This window comes from Camelus bactrianus, chromosome 1 (assembly GCF_048773025.1).
Source record: "Camelus bactrianus isolate YW-2024 breed Bactrian camel chromosome 1, ASM4877302v1, whole genome shotgun sequence".
Classification (NCBI taxonomy): Eukaryota; Metazoa; Chordata; class Mammalia; order Artiodactyla; family Camelidae; genus Camelus; species Camelus bactrianus.
The window spans coordinates 40,002,710-40,007,270 of record NC_133539.1 but is presented as its reverse complement, the minus strand read 5'-3'; the positions used below and the strand labels follow the sequence as shown (position 1 = coordinate 40,007,270).

The 4,561-nt window shown below is 35.2% G+C and overlaps 1 non-coding gene across 1 annotated transcript; it reads left to right on the top strand.

Annotated features, from left to right (window-relative positions):
- The first annotated feature begins 1,930 nt into the window (after positions 1–1,930).
- On the top strand, positions 1,931–2,003 carry TRNAT-AGU (transfer RNA threonine (anticodon AGU)). Its single transcript has one exon. It is a non-coding gene; the product is annotated as a tRNA-Thr (tRNA).
- Positions 2,004–4,561: the final 2,558 nt, after the last annotated feature.

Genomic DNA, 4,561 nt, shown 5'->3' with positions numbered 1-4,561 from the left:
TAGAGATTAATTTAGGGAATGACTCTCTTTGGAAGAAAATAATAAAACATTCATTAAGATGGCAGTATTTTATATCCTTATATCTTTTCCTCAAGTATTTGAAGAATTACCCCTATTAGTCATTTCATTGGTGTCCATAGACTTCTTAGCTCTCAGTTATTTACTAAGTAGCTAATATATGATATGTATTGTCTTAAGTACTATATAAAATGTAAAGCAAGTATTTTTCCTCTAAATCATGGAATAGTTGAGAAATTGAAAACTGTAGCGTCAACTCTATACAAAATAAAAGAAATGCACAGAATCAGTCCCATACAAGACAAAAAAGATAAATAAAGAAGTTCTGGATAAAAAGCTGTATGGTGAAATCCAAAACAGTTGATGGATGGAGCTTATTGGGATGAATTTTTATACTGAAAGCATTTTAATAAGGATGGTCTAAAAGAAAAAGAAATTCTTCCAAGCCTGAAATTACTGGAGCCACCTTAGAAAAATCGTAATTCTCCCCCATCATCTTGGAGATCTGATGAAGTGCAGACTTTGATGAAATATCTTTGGCAATGTCAGTGACATAGGCAATTTTTCAAATTAAACTGGAGATGAGTCAGATTAAAAATAAATACAGCATGTGTGCCAAGATACCCAGGCCAAACTACCCATTTTCATGTGTAAACAATAGGATAGGCACAGTAGATTTCAATTTTTAAGTTGTTAATTGAACTGACATTGTAGAAGAACTCACTAGCTATGTTCTATTATAAAGAATATATTTGAGTGCACAAAAAATATGGCAGTTGAGCAGAGGGAAAATGCCTAAATAAATGCCCAGATGCTGCTTCTGCATTACCACATTCAGATTCAGGGATGTAAATATACATGTTCATAACTGGATGATACCTAATTTTAGTGAATCTAGTTAAGGTTTCACAGTTTTCAGTTAAATGTGCCTGCCATCTTCAACAGAACTTGTACTTAAAATTATAGCCAGTGAGTGTATACACAGTAGGTTGCTAAGTCAGTAGTTTTATTAATACTTCTCATTATATTTTCTACATTCTTTTTCAATTATTTCTCCAATTATCTACATTAGAATCACTTACAAATTCACTGGAGGAAGTAAAATTTAAGCTGAAACCTGATGAATGAGTGAAAGATGGAAAACAACAAGCAAAAGAGAAAGAGATATCTAGACAAAGGCAATGACAGATATGAAAAAAAACCAGATGAGATAGAACATATAACATTAAGAGACTGAGATTATTTGAATACTGCTGGACTACAGAGTTTAAAAAGATGAAAGAATGATCCTCAATATAGCTGAGCATACAGAGCTAGAATGTAGTAAGATTTATAAAACAAGTTGAGGGGTTAGGACTTTATCTTTTTAACCATTGCTTTTAAGTGACATGAGCAGGTTTGTACTTTTAAAAGATCATCCTGGATGATGTGTAGAAAATGGACCAAAGTTGAAAATAGCAGATGTATGAATGCTAATTAAGAGAATGATGATGGTAATTCCCTGAACAGGGGTAAAGGCAGCTGGAATGTTTTCTCTATACTTTTTGCTTCTTTCCAATGGATGAACAATGGACCCTGAAACAACCGAGCATTGACCATGGAGACCACAGCAATGCCTTATAGCATGGTGAAGCAGTGACTGAGAAGAAACCTACATCCTTGGAGCAAAGTTTCCCACTACCCTAAAGTATCTACCTTGGACTGTTAGGTGACATTGAAAAAATTTCTTTGTTCTTTAAGTGATTGGACTTTATAGGGTCTCCGTGTTACATTAGCTTAATTTTCACCCTACAAACTCTAGAGTGGAAGTAATTGCTCAAGGAGAGTGTATGGAAAGAAATGAGAGAACCTAAAAACATCAACATTCAAGGAATGTGCAGAGGAAAAAGAACATCAAAGGACACTGAATTGGGGAGGGTATAGCTCAGTGGTAGAGTGCATGCTTAGTATGCACGAGGTTCTGGGTTCAATCCCCAGTACCTCCACTAAAACAACAAATAAATAAATAAACCTAACTACCTCACCCCAAAAAACAAAAAAAATTAAAAATAAAAATAAAAGCTTTTTTAAAATGCAAAAAAAGTTTTTAAAAAGACACTAAACTGTTAGGGAAGAAGGAAAATTAGAAGCTAAAGGAAGAATATGTTTCAAAAATGGTGTCAAAAAGTAAATGATAAGGCAAAATAGGAACTGAAAAATGTCCATTGGATTTGGAAATTGAAAAGGTAATTGATGACTCTATTGATGGGATAGAAGAGATGTGACAGGGGAGTTCAGTATATTATCAAAAGAGGGCTAGAGAGACACCACAGAAACTAAGCAGAATGAAAAGGACATATAACACAGAAGTGGCTTATGGACACAGAAAAGAATCCAGTGTCAAATGGCACACAGAAGCTCTGAGAGTAATTAATTGATTTAACCAAAAGAAAGGAAACTTGAGGTGAGAGTGTGGTATGTATGAATTTTACTTTCAACAGTTATGTTTTGTATTAAGAGAAGTTCTAAGAATACGTATTATTATGTAATGCATTTCAGTTATGTCACTTTTTAAGGCTATGTGGAAACTTCTGCTCCTAGCCATGATTTGGTTTCAGAGTTAGTCTCCTATTACAAGCAACTATAAAACTGGATGAAGCTACATTTCAGTTGTTTGTGGTATGGGCAGCAAGCAGTGTATTCTGTGATCCTTGAGAAAAAGAGAGTATGAGATTTGAGCTTTACATCTGCCCTTTCTTCCTAGGGCCACTTTCATGACTGCAGTAGTTGGTAATGCCCAAGTCGGAGACAGCACTCAGTGAGCAGAGGAGGAAGACGTAAGAGTTTGGCTCTGCTAATGTGGCAGAAATGTGTGGAGTTAAGGTGCCAATGAGGTAAAGACTCCACAGGGAAGAAGCAGTGTTCTACATGAGTGTTACCCTCAGGTCTAAAGGATGGGCTCTGCATGGGCAGAAAAAGTCTTAGATGTTAGTAGAGAGAACCTGCTACTGAGATGAAATATGAAGAAAACCATGTTACATAGTGTTTATGGGCAAATAGATTTGTAATGAAAGTATTAAAATATGTTTAAGAAACATACACACTGTTTCCCTCTAATATAGAAGAGAAAAAAATAGACTTGAGGTAAATAAAGCTTTAACTACATCCATAACATTTTTTCTTTCCTATTAAATGCTCTGAGCCGTAAGAGTAAAATAGTTTTTAATCTGGTTAAAGTGGGTGTATCTTCGTATAATTTTTTGTGGACTTGAAATAGACCCTAATTTAAAAATGTAAAAATCAGTTATGGATTTCTTCTGTGGGTCATAACAAAGTGACAAATATTGGACCTAACATGCTGTAAACAATTAGGAACTGACAAAATATATGAAGCAACTGTTTTCAAACTTCGGGCAGTGGGCAGCACAGAATGTGATGATTGAGAGAAGGAAAACAAAGTATGCCCTACAATTGCTCCAATTTTCTACCTAAAGGCAGTTTCCAAACCACAGATATGAGGGCAGGGGTGGGAGCACAAGAAGAACACAGTGGCCTCACGGAACTGAGGAGATGAAAATCACTGTTCAGGAAGACTGAGATGGTTGGAAATTGTAGCACAGAGTTTCACGAAGGAGAGACATATTCACAAAAAGCTCCAAAAATGTGCATAGCAGCTCCCTTGAGTCTTTCTTGAGTATTAAAGCTGGATGTGATTATAGTGAAACTTCACAAAGCCAGGCAAAGAACAATTGGGAAGTATAAGCTAAACAATTCCTAGTGTTTATACAAGAAGAAATTGAGCTCTGACATCAAAATGGAGAGCCCTTAGAGATAAACCAGGTGTTCAGTGAAGACCCCAGAAGTATGATACCTTGAAATTAGAGTTGAACTACCCGTGGAGACTGGAGTACAACTCTAGACCTGCCCTAAAAATCTTAAAAATAGACCTAAAAATGGTCCAACTTATCAACAGGTAATTTAACTGCCTGTCAGAACAAAGTGAAACACTCTTCAAGGAAGACATTGAAATCTACGTACTTGGATGCATAATATTCGTGCAGTCCAACATCCAGCAAAAAATTAGTAGACATGCCAAGAACCAGGTAATTGTGACCCATAGCCAGGGAGAGAAATCAGAAAAAAAAAAAAGTGTCAGGACTAAGAGAACTAAAAGAAGAGGTTAAGAAAAACTACTATAGGATGTTCAAGTGTTTAAAAGATAACATGAACATAACGAGGAGAAAAATATACTTTAGAAAAAAGAACCATGGAACATCTAGAGATGAAAAATACATGAAAAAATAAAATGTTAGAAATGAAATTTTCTGGTATCTGACTGGTATCAGAAGTTTCAACACTAAAGAAGAAATGATCAATAAACTTAAAGTCAATAAAATATAATCTCTCCAAAATTGAAGCAAGAAAAGAAATGTGGCTGGGAAAAAAAGGAACAGAGCACCAGTTACACATGGGACAATATCAAGCAGTGTTAAACACACACACACTACAAACACACACACATATACAATCACACAAAGGCGAATCATAATCAAATTGCTGAAAA